Source organism: Salmo salar, chromosome ssa13 (assembly GCF_905237065.1).
Source record: "Salmo salar chromosome ssa13, Ssal_v3.1, whole genome shotgun sequence".
NCBI classification, from domain to species: Eukaryota; Metazoa; Chordata; class Actinopteri; order Salmoniformes; family Salmonidae; genus Salmo; species Salmo salar.
Genome location: NC_059454.1, coordinates 69882289 through 69902376, shown reverse-complemented (window position 1 = coordinate 69902376; position 20088 = coordinate 69882289). Strand labels below are relative to the sequence as shown.

Below are 20088 nucleotides of genomic sequence, written 5' to 3'. Positions count from 1 at the left end.
GCGAATGTTGTAGAGCATGAACCTACAGGATCGGGTCACCGCCTTGATGTTAGTGGAGAACGGCAGGGTGTTGTCCAGGGTCACGCCAAGGTTCTTAGCACTCTGGGAGGAGGACACAATGGAGTTGTCAACCGTGATGGCGAGATCATGGAACGGGCAGTCCTTCCCCGGGAGGAAAAGCAGCTCCGTCTTGCCGGGGTTCAGCTTGAGGTGGTGATCCGTCATCCACACTGATATGTCTGCCAGACATGCAGAGATGCGATTCGCCACCTGGTTATCAGAAGGGGGAAAGGAGAAGATTAATTGAGTGTCGTCTGCATAGCAATGATAGGAGAGACCATGTGAGGATATGACAGAGCCAAGTGACTTGGTGTATAGCGAGAATAGGAGAGGGCCTAGAACTGAGCCCTGGGGGACACCAGTGGTGAGAGCACGTGGTGCGGAGACAGATTCTCGCCACGCCACCTGGTAGGAGCGACCTGTCAGGTAGGACGCAATCCAAGCGTGGGCCGCACCGGAGATGTCCAGCTCGGAGAGGGTGGAGAGGAGGATCTGGTGGTTCACAGTATCAAAGGCAGCAGATAGGTCTAGAAGGATGAGAGCAGAGGAGAGAGAGTTAGCTTTAGCAGTGCGGAGAGCCTCCGTGACACAGAGAAGAGCAGTCTCAGTTGAATGACCAGTCTTGAAACCTGACTGATTTGGGTCAAGAAGGTCATTCTGAGAGAGATGGCAAGAGAGCTGGCCAAGGACGGCACGTTCAAGAGTTTTGGAGAGAAAAGAAAGAAGGGATACTGGTCTGTAGTTGTTGACATCGGAGGGATCGAGTGTAGGTTTTTTCAGAAGGGGTGCAACTCTCGCTCTCTTGAAGACGGAAGGGACGTAGCCAGCGGTCAAGGATGAGTTGATGAGCGAGGTGAGGTAAGGGAGAAGGTCTCCGGAAATGGTCTGGAGAAGAGAGGAGGGGATAGGGTCAAGCGGGCAGGTTGTTGGGCGGCCGGCCGTCACAAGACGCGATATTTCATCTGGAGAGAGGGGGGAGAAAGAGGTCAAAGCACAGGGTAGGGCAGTGTGAGCAGGACCAGCGGTGTCGTTTGACTTGACAAACGATGATCGGATGTCGTCGACCTTCTTTTCAAAATGGTTGACGAAGTCATCCGCAGAGAGGGAGGAGGGGGGGAGGGGGAGGAGGATTCAGGAGGGAGGAGAAGGTGGCAAAGAGCTTCCTAGGGTTAGAGGCAGATGCTTGGAATTTAGTGGTAGAAAGTGGCTTTAGCAGCAGAAACAGAAGAGAAAAATGTAGAGAGGAGGGAGTGAAAGGATGCCAGGTCCGCAGGGAGGCGAGTTTTCCTCCATTTCCGCTTGGCTGCCCGGAGCCCTGTTCTGTGAGCTCGCTATGAGTCGTCGAGCCACGGAGCAGGAGGGGAGGACCGAGCCGGCCTAGAGGATAGGCGACATAGAGTCAAAGGATGCAGAAAGGGAGGAGAGGAGGGTTGAGGAGGCAGAATCAGGAGATAGGTTGGAGAAGGTTTGAGCAGAGGGAAGAGATGATAGGATGGAAGAGGAGAGAGTAGCGGGAGAGAGAGAGCGAAGGTTGCGACGGCGCAATACCATCCGAGTAGGGGCAGAGTGAGAAGTGTTGGAGGAGAGCGAGAGGGAAAAGGATACAAGGTAGTGGTTGGAGACTTGGATGGGAGTACAGAATGGGGATTGCAGAATGCATAGCTCAAAGTGGGGTGGGGTTGGGGTTCTATGACGGTATTATCAAGAGTGGGACTCCGGACTGTGTGTAGGCTATTATGTCCCTGTGTTGCTGCGGTAGTCCGGAATACATTTTGTATGGCAAACCATGCGTAGTCTTAAGTTTTACTCTTCAAAATGTGTTTTAAACATTGAAGTTTAAATTGACTTTATGTTTCTACACTGAACAAAAAAAGTTAAATAAATGTAAATGAGCTGAAATAACATACAATACATTTTCCATACACACAAAAAAGCTTATTTCTCTCAAATGTGTTTAAATACCTGTTAGTGAGCACTTCTACTTTATCAAGATAATCCATACACCTGATGGGTGTAGCATATCAAGAAGCTGATTAAAGAGCATGATCATTATACAGGTGCATCTTGTGCTGGGGACAAAAGGCCACTAAAATATGTAGTTGTCACACAACACAATGCCACCGATGTCTCCCTACCTTTTCTTTTGAAGGCATCTGTGACCAACAGATGCATATCTGTACTCCCAGTCATGTGAATGAAATCCATAGATTAGAGCCTAATTTATTTATTTCAATTGACTGATTTCCTTATATGAATTGTAACTTATATGAATTGATGCATGTTGCGTTTATATTTTTGTTCAGTATAATTTCTAAGGTCGTTATGAGGGACATTATCCTTGACAATGGACTCCATGTCATGATGATGGCTGTCCTCTCTCTCTGCCTTACCTGGAGGGAGCCCATGATGTCCTTCAGAACTGGCCAGCGCTTCTGTTTCAGCATGCTCTTCAGATTGATGATGATGGGAATCATGTTATCGATGAAATCTTTCTTCTGGATGTGGGTGGATGAAAGGATGGATGGGGGTTTGTCAGTTAGCCATTGGCGCCCTCTAGTGGCTTGGAACACAAGTTGTGGTTTTAAGTACTGTGTGGGACAAATGCATGTTTATTGTAAGTCACAGGATATAAATAACATAAAGAGTGATATCATCAATATTATCACTACTACAACAACTGGATATAAATGACATAAAGAGTGATATCATCAATATTATCACTACTACAATTTTTTTTAATAATACAACAGTGTGTGTACTATTAAGACATGTTGCTTGTAAAAGTAAATAATTAAACAAAGCTTCAATTGCAACCAAATAGTACCCTTTTGTATTATTTACTAGTACAAATATCATAATCTATTTTTACTAGTACCAATATTCAAAGTTTAACGTACCTATGAAACCACCTTCTTCTGGTCCACCTTGGTCATGGCAATCTACTCGTTTGCCACCAGCCCCTGCCGCCCCACTCAGCGCTGACGGCTTGATCTCCTTGAGGCTGAGGATCCCAAAAGGTCTCAGCTAGCACCGCCGCCCCATCACATTCCAGGGGCAGCTCCCCATCCACAAAGCATACATTTGAACTCAGATGTTGCAACTAACTGACATTTCCTGCAATGTAGAGTAAACAAAATGTCCTTAAATGATAACAAATCAAGTTAAAAAAATGCAATATATATGTATTTGTATTTACATAGTGATGCAGCCAGTCCACAAGGTGTAACAGCGCCCCTCTTACATTCTTCGGGGAGAACCCTGCAATGTACCACAGTTGTTGCTCTTACCTAGGATGTTCTAGGTGATCTTGATGGTGATGTTAAAGCACTAGGTGTCTGAAGTGCTGCAGCTGGAACTTATAGATCCTTACCCTCCTCTCTTTGTTCTGGGCTCCTTTCAGGGAGAACAAATAATCAGACATTTACAACAGTGTTTTCCAACCTGTTATGGACCAGGTACTGGCAAGCTACATAATTGCTATTGAACAGAATGGCACCCATATGTACTCTGTAACACATGGCACACATTTCCTTTTAGGAGAATTGCTCTTGAATAGCTAATTCAAATTGTCTAGTTCACAACCACACACACTAGAACAGTAAAGCACAAGTCCCATACATGGTTTAGCTGACAACCTCACAAAAACAATGTGCAGGCTTCCATGGGGCAGAAGTCTGCTGTGTTGTGATTCTGGATGGCCAGATTGCGAGCAAGAATGACAATAAACTGACGTGGGGAAACGTAAGTGGCTCGTTTCATCTTGTTCTTGATACCATGCTTTGTTTTGACTGATTTCATGTCAATGCTAATATGGCAAAAATTTGCTAGTTAGCTAACCAACAACTGTAACGATGCATTTGATAGACAAGTGCTCATTGTGCAAATGTATTTGTTTTCAATAAACATTGTTGACGAAATATAGTTTACATGTTGTCAACAATCTAAACCAAACCCATCTGTTTGGCCCCAAAGTTGCGCACACTTCAGTTTTGTTGCGAATTATATAACGGGTGGGTCTAATCCTGAATGCTGATTGGTTAAAAGCGCATTCCAGCCAGTGTCTATTCCACAAATTACCACCGGCTAAATCTATGACGTTAAAATACCTATTTACTCCGTTCCATCTGACTGCGCAATACACTGTCTCATCAGCCCAGCCAGGCACTTTATAAATTTGATCTCCACTATAAAAAGCATCTAGACATTATCTCACATTTCTTTTAGACTAACATTTCATTTTCAACAGCAGAACTTTGTATAAACCTTGCCACCTGTCTCTCTGACATTTGCAACATTGTTTTAATATTCAAATTCGATCTCCAGCTGTCCAATAGTAATGAACGTGTAGGGGTCGGGAGGAGACAGACAGGAGGTCAGGCAGCGTTTTTCAGCCAGTCGAAATCATGAATCAGCTGGCATCATTTTTATGGATATATCCCCCCCAAAATAAAAATATATTTTTGAAATAAATAAATAATAATAAAATATATATATACACACACAAAGAAATTTACTTTAAAAAAAGGTAAAACGAAATGAAGTGCAGCTAGTTTGCAGTCTTTCCAGCTTCAGTTTGAAGTGAAGTGTTGTTGGTTAGCGCCTCTGAACAACAGTGTCACTCCTGACGAGTAAGCACATTTTCTTTATTTTTTAAATTTAATTTTAATTTACCCCTTTTTCTCCCCAATTTCGTGGTAGCCAATTGGTAGTTAGTCTTGTCCCATCGTTGCAACTCCCGTACGGACTCAGGAGAGACGAAGGTCGAGAGCCGTGAGTCCTCCGAAACACAACCCAGCCAAGCTGCACTGCTTCTTGACAACGCCCGCTTAACCCGGAAGCCAGCCGCACCAATGTGTAGGAGGAAACACTGTACACCTGGCGAACGTGTCAGCGTGCATTGCGTCCGGCCCGTCAAGGGTCACTAGTGCGCGATGGGACAAGAACATCCCTCCCGGCCAAACCCTCATCTAACCTGGATGACGCTGGGCCAATTGTGCGCCGCCCCATGGGTCTTCCGTTCGCGACCGGCTGCGACAGAACCTGGACCTGAACCAAGATCTCTAGTGGCACAGCTAGCACTGTGATGCAGTGCCTTAGACCACTGCACCACTCAGGAGACCCCGTGATCACATTTTCTATGCCAGGCGAAATCGCGCCTCATTAGCGCATTGTTATGGATGTATCCAAATACATGTCACTAGAAAACTGATTAAACAAATGCAAATACAGCTATTGTTATTCTTTTTGACGTGACTGTAAGTTAGCCGTAGTTGGCTAGTGTCTTGTTTTGTACGCTTTGTACAAAATAATAAAAACGCAGAACTACAGGATGTTTCTTAACATAACTCTTTATTAACTAGCTACAACTGCATGTTCGCCTATCTCCAACCACGATCAACTGGCCATGACCTAACCGTCTGGGTGGTCTTAACCAATCACCCCACAGTATGATACGGCGGTAAAATGCATCCAATTATAATTCAGTATGTATTCACATATGAATATTACATCCCCTTTCTTTTAAACAAAATACAAATGTTTTACATATTCTAAGCTTTTCTTTTGGATACATGCTCTGTAGTTTGAACTCAAGGTAAGTAACCATTTATATTGCATAATACACCAACTGAATCAACATAGACTCTGAAACAATGATCCAACATACTGTTACTTTTCAAACAAGGGATTCTCAGCAACTCAGCTTTCACTGTATAAATGACATCTTAACATTTCAAATAAATACAATACCAAAGCATGTCAAATTAACTTTCAATAACAAGTTTACAGTCTGGAACTTTTTTAGGGCAGCGATCCGCCTACACCCTTTGACATTTCACAGGTCTAGGACAGCTCTGGGCTTGACCTCTCTTCCTGACCTTGTGCGATATGATGCTGCGCATGCTTCTGTGTCAGTCAACTGTTCTTGTGGTGTTGCAGGTAAGTGTGGTGTATGTTGTGCTGTATGTGTGTTTAGTCCATCACGTTCTCTTTCAGGGGAACAGTTCATCTCATCAGTGTGTTATTCTTTTGTGTTCAGTAGGTGACGACGATTGCGGCGGTACACCGCTCCTTCTGCTGTGCGGACATGATATGAACGTTCAGTGTCAGCTGGCTGGATGACGACTGCTGGTTTCCAGAGGCCATGCTCCTGGATTCTAACTGACTCTCCGTCGATCAGTGGTGGCAGTGGTCTAGCTGACCTGACGTAGTATCGCTTTTGTTGTTGTTGTCTCTGTGCACGTTTTCCATGCATTTCCTTGTAGCTGACGACCTCAGGTTGCAGCTGCTGGTTGGTGCTGGGAAGGGTTGAGCGAAGTCTGCGGCTCATCAACAGTTGTGCTGGTGATTTAAAGTTGTCAACTGGAGTGTTGCGGTATTCAAGGAGACTGAGATAGAGGTCTCTTTTGTCTGCTTTTGCTTTGTCCATGAGTGATTTAGCAATCTGCACAGATTTTTCAGCAAGGCCATTACTTTGAGGGTAATGTGGGCTTGTGGTGACATGTGTGAACTCCCATGCTTTTGTGAAGGATTCAAACTCATTTGATTTGTAACAGGGCCCATTGTCAGATATTAAAGTCTCTACAATGCCATGCCTGGCAAAGGCTGCTTTCAGCTTGTGTATCACAGCTGCAGATGTGGTGCTGTGAAGCTTGTCGAGTTCGAAGTATCTGCTGTAGTAGTCCACTGTTATGATGTAGTCCTCGTTGTTCCAGGTGAACAGATCGGTTGCCACGACCTGCCAGGGTCGGTCTGGGATACAGTGAGGTAACATTGGCTCTTTGGTGTTTGAGGGGCGTCGTTCAAGACAGATGGTGCATCTACCAACAATGTCCTCTATTTGTTTGCACATTCCAGGCCAAAACAAAATGTCCCGTGCTCTCTGTTTGCACTTTTCCATGCCCATGTGTCCAGCATGGATCTTTGTCAAAATCTCTTCTCTGAGACTGGTAGGAATAATGATTTTCTCTCCTTTGAAAATGATTCCGTTGATCTGTGATAGTTCATCACCATGGTTCCAGAATTCTGAGACGCTCTGAGGGCATTTTCTCCTCTCCTCAGGCCATCCATCCTGTATGACTTCCCTCAGCTGTGTGAGTTGAGAGTCCTTTTCTGTTTCTGCTTGGATCTCCTTCAGTTTTCTGTCACTAACTGGTAAGTTGCTGTACACAGTGTGTACTTGCATGTCCATGCCTTCACTGAGGCTGCTGTCCTTGTAGGTAAGAAACTTCCTGGAGAGTGTGTCTGCGACAGGGATGTCTTTGCCTGGACGGTGAGTGACTGTGAAGTCGTATTTTTGTAGTTGAAGGATCATTCTCTGTAGACTTGGCGGGGCTGCAGCTAGTGGTTTCCTCATGATTGACTCAAGGGGCTTGTGGTTGGATTCCACAATGACTTGTCGTCCATATACGTACTGATGGAAACGTTTACATCCGAACAGAATGGCATAGAGCTCCTTTTCGATTTGAGCGTAGTTGATTTCACAGTCTGTGAGAGAATATCATTATTCCTACCAATCTCAGAGAAGAGATTTGGAAGCGTAGCCGATGGGCTTTCCTTCTTGCAGTAGCACTGCACCTAGTCCATACTTCGACGCGTCCACTTGGAGTCTGAGCTCTTTGTTGGGGTCGTAGTAGGCAAGGATTGGTCCTGGTTCTCTCGTGATCAAGTCTTTCACATTCTGGAAAGCAATGTCGTGTTGCTTGTCCCAAAGAAACTCACTGGACTGCTTTAGCAGTTGACGCAGGGGTGCATTAGCATTGGAGAGGCTGGGTGCGAACTTGGATAAGTAGTTGACCATGCCAAGCACTGTTTCCAGCTCTGCACGGTTTTTTGGTGGCTCCATTTCTTTTATGGCTGAGATCTTCTGTGGATCTGGCTTGATTCCATTCGCTGTGAGAAGATGTCCGAAGTAGCTGACCTCTGTAGCGCCAACTGCTCTTCTCTGGGTTGAGCCGGACTCCTCTCTCGCGGGATCTTTGCAGCATCGCGCGGAGGTTTCGGTCGTGCTCCTCTTTGGTTCGACCATAGACAAGGACGTCATCCACAATTGCCACAACTCCGTCGAGGCCTTCGTACACTTCGTCGATCTTTCGCTGAAACTCGTCTTGGGCTGAGATAATCCCAAAAGGCAGGCGACGGAACCTGTAGCGTCAAAACGGTGTGTTGAATGTTGTGAGCTTAGATGACTCTTCTGTGAGCTTGATAGCCCAGTAGCCTGATCTAGCGTCCATGACACTTTAGTAGTGTGCTCCCGCTAGCTTGTGTGTGATACCATCTAGCGTCGGTAAAGGGTAATGGGGCCGTTTGATAGCCTTGTTCAAGTCTCTTGGGTCGAGGCATACTCGGAGCTTGCCTGTGCGTGGTTTCTCCACCACCACTAACGCGTTTACCCAGTCAGTCGGTTCTGTAACCTTGGTGACTATGTCAGATTGCTCCATGCTCTCCAACTCTTTCTTCAGACGGGCACGGAGAGCAAGGGGAATCTTTCTCGGTGGGTAGACCACAGGGGTTGCGTCTGGGTCAAGGTGAATGGTACATTCTCCTGGGAATAATCCTATTCCTGTAAAGACATCAGCAAACTCCTCCAGTACATTTCCTGTCTCTACTGGTGCTGTTACTGATAAAACTAGCTTGATGAGGTCCATGTCTAAACATGCTTTAACCTGTTAGGGCTAGGGGGCAGTATTGACACGGCCGGATAAAAAACGTACCCAATTTAATCTGGTTACTACTCCTGCCCAGTAACTAGAATATGCATATAATTATTGGCTTTGGATAGAAAACACCCTAAAGTTTCTAAAACTGTTTGAATGGTGTCTGTGAGTATAACAGAACTCATATGGCAGGCAAAAACCTGAGAAGATTCTGAACAGGAAGTGGCCTGTCTGACAAGTTGTTGTTCATCTTGGCTCTTTTTATTGAAGACTGAGGATCTTTGCTGTAACGTGACACTTCCTACGGCTCCCATAGGCTCTCAGAGCCCGGGAAAAAGCTGAATGATATCGAGGCAGCCCCAGGCTGAAACACATTATCGCGTTTGGATAGTGGCTGGTCAGAGTACTCTGAGACTCAGGCTCGTGCACGAGATGTTTTTATTTTCTCTCTCTTTGTACGTACACACGCTTTCCCGGTCGGAATATTATCGCTTTTTTACGAGAAAAATGGCATAAAAATTGATTTTAAACAGCGGTTGACATGCTTCGAAGTACGGTAATGGAATATTTAGACATTTTTTGTCACGAAATGCGCCATGCTCGTCACCCTTATTTACCCTTTCGGATAGTGTCTTGAACGCACGAACAAAACGCCGCTGTTTGGATATAACTATGGATTATTTGGGACCAAACCAACATTTGTTATTGAAGTAGAAGTCCTGGGAGTGCATTCTGACGAAGAACAGCAAAGGTATTAATATTTTTCTTATAGTAAATCTGACTTTGGTGAGTGCTAAACTTGCTGGGTGTCTAAATAGCTAGCCCTGTGATGCCGGGCTATCTACTTAGAATATTGCAAAATGTGCTTTCACCGAAAAGCTATTTTAAAATCGGACATATCGAGTGCATAGAGGAGTTCTGTATCTATAATTCTTCAAATATTTGTTATGTTTTTTGTGAACGTTTATCGTGAGTAATTTAGTAAATTCACCGGCAGTGTTCGGTCGGAATGCTAGTCACATGCTAATGTAAAAAGCTGGTTTTTGATATAAATATGAACTTGATTGAACAAAACATGCATGTATCGTATAACATAATGTCCTAGGGTTGTCATCTGATGAAGATCATCAAAGGTTAGTGCTGCATTTAGCTGTGGTTTGGGTTTATGTGACATTATATGCTAGCTTGAAAAATGGGTGTCTGATTATTTCTGGCTGGGTACTCTGCTGACATAATCTAATGTTTTGCTTTCGTTGTAAAGCCTTTTTGAAATCGGACAGTGTGGTTAGATTAACGAGAGTCTTGTCTTTAAAATGGTGTAAAATAGTCATATGTTAGAAAAATTGAAGTTTTTGCATTTTTTAGGTATTTGAATATCGCGCCACGGGATTACACTGGCTGTTGAGTAGGTGGGACGCAAGTGTCCCACCTAGCCCATAGAGGTTAAGACCTAGCACTGCAGGTGCTCTAGTGTCAACAAGGTAAAAGTCCAACATCATGTCACTTTCCTTGTATTTGCATTTGAAAGTGCATGTGCCTTTTACTGGGAGCTGTTCACCACCATAACCAGTCAGTCTGCGCATGGTGGGCTGTAGCTCACACTCAGATGTCAAGCTGCGGTACTTATTCAGAGGAATAATGTTTACTTGTGCACCAGTGTCTAGTTTGAACTTTAGCTTTGTGCCTTGTGTTCCTATCTCAATGTCAGCAAAGGCTTGCTCTGTCTCTGATATGTGACTTTTCTGTGTCACTGAATCAATAAACAGTTCATCATCATTTGACTCTTTGATTGACATTTCATCTTCACTCGGTAAGCTCTGCACACGTTTGCAAAGTAATTCCATTTACCACATTTAGTACACTGTTTGCCTTTAGCTGGGCAATTTCCTTGTTCGCCATGCACTTTGTATCCACAATATCCACATGTTTTGGGGCGTTTTGAGTCTGTGTCGCTCTGTTTTGGAGTTATGTCTCTCTCCGTTCTGAAACGCGCTCTCTGGGCACCAGAGGTGTGCTTTGATGTCTGCCTGACTGCGTGCACTGCTTGTTCACGTGATGCGCTCGTGCTGCGGCGCGAAATGGTTTTCATCTGAGCCTGTGCTAGCTCGTGAGATCTGGTTATGTCGATAGCTTTGTCCAGCGTTAGCTCAGACCCAACATTCAAAAGTTTCTCTCTCACTCGCGGTGAGTGTATTCCAAATACAATACGGTCCCTGACCATCATCTCATCCTTGTTTGCATAATCACAGTCTTTCACAAGCAGACGCAGCTCAGTCACAAACGGTTCAAAAGACTCGCTAGCTCCCTGTACTTTCTCATGGAATTTGTACCTAGCGAAAATTGTATTAGTCTTCGGCACAACATATGCTTCAAAACGATCGTAGTATGTTTTCAGTACCTTTGATTCAGCCTCGGTAAGTGTCCACGTGTGGTAAATATCTCTCCCTTTTTCACCGATCCAGAGGAGCAGGTAGCTGCATTTTTCCTCTTCTCCTCTTGCCTTCAGAGGACCCGTGAAAATTAGCTCCACATGCTGTTTGTACTTACGCCATGCATCGGGTAAGTTTGTAGACTCCCAGTCCATTCGAGGTGAAGTTACTCCAGAAAAATCCATATTTTAAGACCATTTACTCTGACACCATGTCTTATTTTGTACAAAATAATAAAACGCAGAACTACAGGATGTTTCTTAACATAACTCTTTATTAACTAGCTACAACTGCATGTTCACCTATCTCCAACCACGATCAACTGGCCATGACCTAACAGTCTGGGTGGTCTTAACCAATCACGCACAGTATGATACGGCGGTAAAATGCATCCAATTATAATTCAGTATGTATTCACATGTGAATATTACAGCTAGCTAGCAAGCAAGGGATAAGAACGTTGCCAGCCAGTATGGCAATGGAATATTTAGAACGAACGACTGGGTCGTGTCCATAGATACAGAATAAAAAGACTGAACGACTGGGTCGCGTCTCTAGCAACAGAACCAATAGAACAAATGACCAGCCGGCTTTGGTAGCAACCCTAGACTTATGTCGGGTCTATATCTTGTGGAAGGATGAAATATTATGAATAAAATAATCAAAATAATGTTAATGAAAATATGTCAGTCATTATTTGAATATGTTGGTAACCCGTTGTATAAAAGTGATAATGCCCTCTAAGCCGGTGTTTGGAGTATATATCAACTTTGTCTCGGGCTTAACACCCGTGCCAATATATCCTCCAAACACTGGCTTCTTGAGCATTATCACTTTAACAACCAACCCATTTATACTACTCATACACTGACTATAAAACATTTTCACTGCGCAAATCTCTGACCATCTAACCATGAGGGGCTGGTCAGCAATATCCCAAAGACAGCGTGCAGTTTGAAAATCACAGACTTCGAATAGTTCTTATTACCTTCCTTGTAGAAAGCAATTGGTTCCAAATATGAAACTTCTTTAAACCCCAAATAGGAGCATAATCGTACCTGGCCTTTTGAGGGAATTAGTTGTAGGTCTTGTGTTTCTCATAGGAGTTGAAGTGGAAGATGCACTCGATGAAGTGCTGCGAGAACCTCACTGGGTTCTTCTTGAGCAGGAGTTGGAGGGGAGGGGGGGGATTAATTTAACAGTTCCCTCAGTTAATTAATTTGGTTATTTTTTTATTGGAACTGGTGACTGATGAATGATCATCACTTACCTAGCGATAATAGGGTCAGGATCCACCAGCACGGCAACGAAACGGATGAACAGTGAGCACTACCATTTGACAAACTCCTACAAACAGCGATAGACAGGATTCATCATTACACTCTTTCTGACAGTGCCAGGTTTATTGGGAAAAACTTTACATTGTGGCTTTGGCAAGCTGAATTTAGGTGTAAGAATTGTTTTATTTTATTTATTTAACTAGGCAAGTCAGTTAAGAACAAATTCTTATTTACAATGACGGCCTACCCCGGCCAAACCATTTACATTACATTTACATTTTAGTCATTTAGCAGACGCTCTTATCCAGAGCGACTTACAGTAGTGAATGCATACATTTCATACATGGCCCCCCGTGGGAATCGAACCCACAAACCCTAACCCGGATGACGCTGGGCCAATTGTGCGCCGCCCTATGCAACTCCCAATCACAGCTGGTTGTGATACAGCCTGGAATCAAACCAGTGTCTGTAATGACACCTCTAGCACTGAGATGCAGTGCCATAGACCTCTGCGCCATTCGGGAGGATTAGACAGAAAATAGGATTAGAAATAGGATTAGACAGTCCTATGCGTTGAATAGGAATCCCAAGTATATCGACACTACTGTTCAAAGGTTTGGGGTCACTTAGAAATGTCCTTGTTTTCCATGAAAACATACATTAAATTAGTTGCAAAATGAATAGGAAATATAGTCAAGACATTGACAAGGTTATAAATAATGATTTTTAATTGAAATAATAATTGTGTCCTTCAAACGTTGCTTTCGTCAAAGGTAATCTGTTGAGGTAATCTGAAGAGATTTCACCCCATGCTTCCTGAAGCACCTCCCACAAGTTGGATTGGCTTGATGGGCACTGCTTATGTACCTTATGGTCAAGCTGCTCCCAAAACAGCTCAATAGGGTTGAGATCTGGTGACTGTGTTGGCCACTCCATTATAGACAGAATACCAGCTGACTGCTTCTTCCCTAAATAGTTATTGCATCGTTTGGAGCTGTGCTTTGGGTCATTGTCCTGTTGTAGGAGGAAATTGGCTCCAATTAAGCGCCGTCCACAGGTTATGGCATGGCGTTGCAAAATGGAGTGATAGCCTTCCTTCTTCAAGATCTCTTTTACCCTGTACAAAACTCCCACTTTACCATCACCAAAGCACCCCCAGACCACCACATTGCCTCCACCGTGCTTAACAGATGGCGTCAATCACTCCTCAAGCATATTTTCATTTTTTCTGCATCTCACGAAAGTTCTTCTTTGTGATCCAAACACCTCAACTAAGATTCGTCTGTCAATAACACTTTTTTCCAATCTTCCTCTGTCCAGTGTCTGTGTTATTTTGCCTATCTTAATGTTTTCTTTTTATTGGCCAGTCTGAGATATGGCTTTTTCTTTGCAACTCTGCCTAGAAGGCCAGCATCCTGGAGTCGCCTCTTCACTGTTGACATTGAGACTGGTGTTTTGGGTGTACTATTTAATGAAGCTGCCAGTTGAGGACTTGTGAGGCGTCTGTTTCTCAAACTAGACACTCAAATGTACTTGTCCTCTTGCTCGGTTATGCAGCAGGGCCTCCCACTCCTCTTTCTATTCTTGTTAGAACCCGTTTGCACTGTTCTGTGAAGGGAGTAGTACACAGCGTTGTATGAGATCTTCAGTTTCTTGGCAATTTCTCGCATGGAATAGCCTTAATTTCTCAGAACAAGAATAGACTGACGAGTTTTAGAAGAAAGTTCTTTGTTTCTGGCCAGTTTGAGCTTGTAATCAAACCCACAAATGCTGATGCTCCAGATACTCAACTCGTCTAAAGAAGGCCAGTTCTATTGCTTCTTTAATCAGAATAACAGTTTTCAGCTGTGCTAACATAATTGCAAAAGGGTTTTCTAATGATCAATTAGCCTTTTAAAATGATAAACTTGAATTAGCTAACACAACGTGCCATTGGAACACAGGAGTGATGGTTGCTGATAATGGGCGTCTGTATGCCAATGTAGATATTCCATAAAAAATCTGCAGTTTCCAGCTACAATAGTCATTTATAACATTAGCAATGTCTACACTGTATTTCTGATCAATTTGATGTTTTTTTAATGGACAAGAAAATGTGCGATCGCTGATTGGTATTGATACATTTGAATCATATCACAATCAAGTCATAGTAGCATAGTAGTGTCACTTCTACTAATTTTCAGTCTGTTTATTTTCCTTCGGCCACTAGATTTACATTTTAGTCATTTAGCATTTAACTATTTTCCAGAGCACTTTACAGTTAGTGCATTCATCGTAAGATCGCTAAGTGGGACAACTACACGTCACAGGCATAGAAAGTACATTCAAGTTGAGGAGGAGGATTATTTAAGATACTGTTTGAAGGGTTTTAGATGTTGTCAGGAAGATGGGCAGTGACTCTGCTCTCCTAGCTTCAGGGAGAAGCTGGTTCCACCATTGGGGTGCCAGAACAGAGAAGAGCATGGACTGGGCTGAGCGGGAGCTGCCCTCCCGTATGGGTGGGAGAGCCAAGAGACCTGAGGTGGCAGAACAGAGTGCTCGGGTTGGGTGTAGGGTTTGACCATGTGAGGATATGACAGAGCCGAGTGACTTGTATAGAGTGAAGAAAGCCTAGAACCTAGCCCTGCGGGACACCAGCAGTGAGAGTACATGGTGCAGACACAGATCCTCTCCACATCACCTGCTAGGAGTGGCCTGCCAGGTAGGATGCAATCCAAGAGTGTGCATAACCTAAGTGTGCATAACCTCATCTCCACCCCAGCCTTGAGAGGGTGGAGATGAGGATCTGATAGTTCACAGTGTCAAAGGCAGCAGATAGATCTAGGAGGATGAGAAAAGAAGAGAGAGAGTCAGCTTTGGCAGTGTGGACAGCCTCTGTAACACAGAGAAGAGCAGTCTCGGTTGAATGACCCATCTTGAAGCTTGAGTGGTTAGGGTCAAGAAGATCGTTCTGAGAGAGATAACGAGAAAGTTGAGCAGAGATAGCACACTCAAGTGTTTTGGAAAGAAAAGAAAGGATACAGGTCTATAGTTTGACGTCAGATGAGTAAAGTATTGGTTTCTTGAGGAGGGGAGAAACTCCAGCCATTTATAAGTCAGAGGGGACGTAGCCAGTGGTTAGGGATGAGTTGATGAGGTTAGTGAGGAAGTCTCCAGAGATGGTCTGGAGAAGGGAGGAGGGTATGGGGTCGAGTGGGCAGGTTGTCGGGCGGCCAGACCACACTAGTCGCAGGATGTCATCTGGAGAGAGAAGGGAGAAAGATGACAACTTTTTTTCTAAGTCGTCCACAGAGAGGGAGGGGGTGGAGGATTAAGGAGGGAGGAGAAGGTGGAAAATAGTTTCCTAGGTTTAGAGGCAGAAGTTTGAAATTTAGAGTTGTAGAAAGTAGCTTTAGCTGCGGATACAAAGGAAAATAAGGTTGAGAGGAGGGAGTGAAAGGATGATAGGGCCCCCGGAAGTTTAGTTTTCCTCCATTTTCACTCAGCTGCCCGCAGCACTGTTTCGGTTTATGGATGAAACGGTACATTTTGTGCTTTTCTATCACTCATGCAATGATGTCCGAGGGAAAAAACAGTGTTTCATTGTTTGCAGTAACTTCTTTGTTGTTGTAATATCCCAAATGGACGTGGCCGTTTCACCATTAAGAATTCCAGCTTTAAAGGGGTTAGCTACTTGTGTCAAACAAGTACTTGAGGTTAAGGTCAGCTAAACAGAAAAGACAATGCAATTTGCAAGTTACACTCTTAATAAAACAGTTCTTACTTGTGATGTGCGATCAGTTCTTACAGTGGACACCTCAGGTTCAGTAACATAGGGTAACAACGTTTTCAATTCCTTGGATCCATTTTTTATGACAATGGCAGTATCCAGTTTCAGTGAATTCAAAATCCCACCCTTGCACAAAAACACCAACAATGAATACATTTCAACTCTTTAGCAAGTTACTTGACCCCAACTCTTTTGAACAATGAATTCAAGACTGACTTGACAATACAAAGTATTTTTCCTTGGCTCCTTGAATTGTCGCTATAAGTTGCTAGATTATGTTTTGCCATTGCCACGACGACGTCACCAAACATATGTAACTAGTGACGACCCAACAACAGATAGAACAATGAAACAGATATTTCACTGGATGTATAAATATGTAGCATCCGCTTGACATTTCCACTCGCTACCAAATATGGGCTCTTAACCAACCGTGCTGTTTTTTTTTCACATTGTTTGTAACTTATTTTGTACCTGATATTGCTTCTAACGTCTCTATGACCGAAAAGAGCTTCTGGACATCAGAACAGCGATTACTCACATCGAATTGGGCGAAGAATTTTTCTTCAATGAGTCGGACATGAAGGATATAATTCAAACACCTGAACAGGCTGAACGACAACATTAATAACATACAGCTAGCGGGTTATACACTATCGGCAGGATAGAACAGCAGCCTCTGGTAAGACACAGGGTGGGGCCGATGTATTTTTGTAAACAACAGCTGGTGCAAGATATCTAAGGAAGTCTCTAGGTTTTGCTCGCTTGAGGTGGAGTATCTCATGATAAGCTGTAGACCAAACTATCTACCTAGAGAGTTTTCATCTCTATTTTCGTAGCTGTCTACATACCACTACAGACCGATGCTGGCACTAAAACCTCACTCAATGAGCTGTATACCGCCATAAGCAAACAGAAAAACGCTCCTCCAGAGGCGACGCTCCTAGTGGTCGGGGACTTTAATGAAGGGAAACTTAAATCAGTTTTACTTCATTTCTATCAGCAAGTTAAATGTGAAACCAGAGGGAAAAAACTCTAGACCACCTTTACTCCACACACAGAGATGCGTACAAAGCTCTCACACACCCTCCATTTGGCAAATCTGACCATAATTCTATCCTCCTGATTCCTGCTTACAAGCGAAAATTAAAGCAGGATGCACCAGTGACTCGGTCTATAAAAAAGTGATCAGATGAAGCAGATGCTAAACTACAGGACTGTTTTGCTAGCACAGACTGGAATATGTTCCGGGATTTTTTTGATGGCATTGAGGAGTACACCACATCAGTCACTGGCTTCATCAATAAGTGCATTGATGACGTCGTCGCCACAGTGACTGTACGTACATACCCCTACCAGAAGCCATGGATTACATGCAACATTTGCACTGAGCTAAAGGCTAGAGCTGCCGCTTTCAAGGAGTGGGACTCTAATCTGGAAACTTATAAGAAATCCCGCTATGCCCTCCGACGAACCATCAAACAGGCAAAGCGTCAATACATAACTAAGATCGAGAGAGCTGCCCAGTGACACGAGCCTACTAGACAAGCTAAATAATAAGTAACACTGAAACATGCATGAGAACATCAGCTGTTCTGGACGACTGTGTGATCATGCTCTCCGCAGCCGATGTGAGCAAGACCTTTAAACAGGTCAACATTCACAAGGCTGCAGGGCCAGACGGATTACCAGGACGTGTACTCCGAGCATGCGCTGACCAACTGGCAAGTGTATTCACTGACATTTTCAACCTCTCTTTGTCTGAATCTGTAATACCAACATGTTTCAAGCAGACCACCATAGTCCCTGTGCCCAAGAACACTAAGGTAACCTGCCTAAATGACTACCGACCCATAGCACTTACGTCTGTAGCCAAGAAATGCTTTGAAAGGCTGGTCATGGCTCACATCAACACCATTATCCTAGAAACCCTAGACCCACTCCAATTTGCATACCGCCCCAACAGATCCACAGATGATGCAATCTCTATTGCACTCCACACTGCTCTTTCACACCTGGACAAAAGGAACACCTACATGAGAATGCTATTCATTGACTACAGCTCAGCGTTCAACACCAGAGTGCCCTCAAAGCTCATCACTAAGCTAAGGACCCTGGAACTAAATACCTCCCTCGGAAACTGGATCCTGGACTTCCTGACAGGCCGACCCCAGGTGGTAAGGGTAGGTAACAACACATCCGCCACGCTGATCCTCCACACGGTGGCCCCTCAGGGTTGCGTGCTTAGTCCCCTCCTTTACTCCCTTTTCACCCATGACTGCTCGGCCAGGCACGACTCCAACATCATCATTAAGTTTGCTGATGACACAACAGTGGTAGGCCTGATCACCGACAACAATGAGGCAGCCTATAGGGGAGGAGGTCAGAGACCTGACTGTGTGGTGCCAGGACAACAACCTCTCCCTCCACGTGACCAAGACAAAGGAGATGAATGTGGACTACAGGAAAAGGACTGAGCACGCCCCCATTCTCATCGACGGGGCTGTAGTGGAGCAGGTTGAGAGCTTCAAGTTCCTTGACGTCCACATCATCAACAAACTAACATGGTCCAAGCACACCAAGACAGTCGTGAAGAGGGCACAACAAAACCTATTCCCACTCGGGAGACTGAAACGATTTGGCATGGGTCCTCAGATCCTCAAAAGGTTTTACAGCTGCACCATCGAGAGCAGATGGTAGTGTGTACGGCCCAGTACATCCCCGGGCCAAGCTTCCTGCCATCCAGGACCTCTATACCAGGCTGCGTCAGAGGAAGGCCCTAAAAATTGTTATAGACTCCAGCCACCCTAGTCATAGACTTTTCTCTCTGCTACCACTCGGCAAGCGGTACCGGAGCGCCAAGTCTAGGTCCAAGAGGCTTCTAAACAGTTTCTACCCCCAAGCCATAAGAGTCCTGAACATCTAATCAAATGGCTACCCTGACTATTTGCATTGTCCCCCCCTTCTACGCTGCTACACTCTGGTATTATCTTTGCATAGTCACTTTAATAACTCCACCTACATGTACATATTACCTCAATTACCTCGACACCAGTGCCCCCGCACATTGACTCTGTAACACTACCCCATGTATATAGCCGCTCTATTGTTATTTTACTGCTGCTGTTTAATTATTTGTATTCTTTTATTTTACTTGTTATTCTTACTTTTTTGTATTTTCTTAAAACTGTATTGTTAGTTAAGGGCTTGTAAGTAAGCATTTCACTGTAAGGTCTAGACCTGTTGTATTCTGCGCATGTGACAAATAAAATGTTATTGTATTTTGGGAGAAGGTTGATGGGAGAAGGTTGAAGAAGATTTTGGCCTTCATTCTGCAAATTGTCTCATCATGAAACATTTGATCTCAATACAGTTTTATGTTCCCAAAACTGGAATCTGTTATGAACTGAGTGGACTACGTTTTTTAGACTTTAGCCTTCTTCAAAGTTTTTAAAAATCGCGTTGTTTAGGAGTGCAAAGTTGATTGAGTTATTGCACACATGTATTTCACAGTATGCGTTCCCTAACGGAAATATGCAAATATGTGCTAGAACGGGCCAATAGGATCTCGCTAGCTCGTATTTGGCTCTGCCCACTTCCTTGCTTGTTCTGCCCACTATGCCTCATATGTTCCCATTGGAAACGACAGGCTGTGGTTTATCTTGAATTAGTTATAAAAAATCTGTGACCCAACTCTGCAGGCGCGGCACTGCGCGCTTGTTTTATGTCATCAGCGGTTGTTTTCGCACCAGAAATGTTGGGTTGAAATGGCGCAGAATCTGACGCTAACAGCAAAGATATTGGATAAATTAAAATGTCCCACTCAGGCCGTTTACCGTTGATTCCGTTCTACTTAAGAGGTGGCTCTCTCGATAGCAGTGGGGACTTGTCTACTA

The 20088-nt window shown here is 44.1% G+C and overlaps 1 long non-coding RNA gene across 1 annotated transcript; it reads right to left on the bottom strand.

The window, feature by feature from the left end:
• Positions 1–830: 830 nt before the first annotated feature.
• LOC106567658 (uncharacterized) lies at positions 831–11454 on the bottom strand. Its single transcript, XR_006758615.1, has 5 exons — positions 11113–11454; positions 3348–3453; positions 2958–3174; positions 2451–2648; positions 831–945 (listed from the first exon to the last, which is right to left on the bottom strand). It is a non-coding gene; the product is annotated as an uncharacterized lncRNA (long non-coding RNA).
• Positions 11455–20088: the final 8634 nt, after the last annotated feature.